The sequence below is a fragment of the Octopus bimaculoides genome, chromosome 21, assembly GCF_001194135.2.
Source record: "Octopus bimaculoides isolate UCB-OBI-ISO-001 chromosome 21, ASM119413v2, whole genome shotgun sequence".
NCBI lineage: Eukaryota > Metazoa > Mollusca > Cephalopoda > Octopoda > Octopodidae > Octopus > Octopus bimaculoides.
Window position 1 is genome coordinate 15616125 of NC_069001.1, and position 346 is coordinate 15616470.

Here is a 346-nt window from a genome sequence, read left to right on the forward strand (position 1 = left end):
GTGTGTGTATATATATATATATATATATATATAAATATATATATATGAAGATGGGGAAAGGAGTAGAGTGGAATCTGTAACTAGCAGGATTAATATTCTCACACACACAAACAGGTCATATATATATATGTATATGTATATGTACATGTGCGTGTGTATGTGTGTGCGTGTATCTATATGTGTGTGTGTGTAGTGAGACAATGAGAGAGAGATACATACAGGTGAAAAGTGGTGAGGGGATGGTGTATAGATGGTGGTTGAGGTGGGCAGATGGAGGTAAATGTTTGCTTTTAATTCAAAGTGATCTAAGTTGTAAGAGGTGGTGATGGTGGTGGTGGTGGTGGCG

General features: G+C 37.3%; 1 protein-coding gene across 1 annotated transcript in view; it reads left to right on the top strand.

The window, feature by feature from the left end:
- Positions 1–346, top strand: part of LOC106875255 (coiled-coil domain-containing protein 180) — a 141675-nt gene that overhangs the window by 96325 nt on the left and 45004 nt on the right. The gene's annotated exons all lie outside the window — the stretch shown is intronic.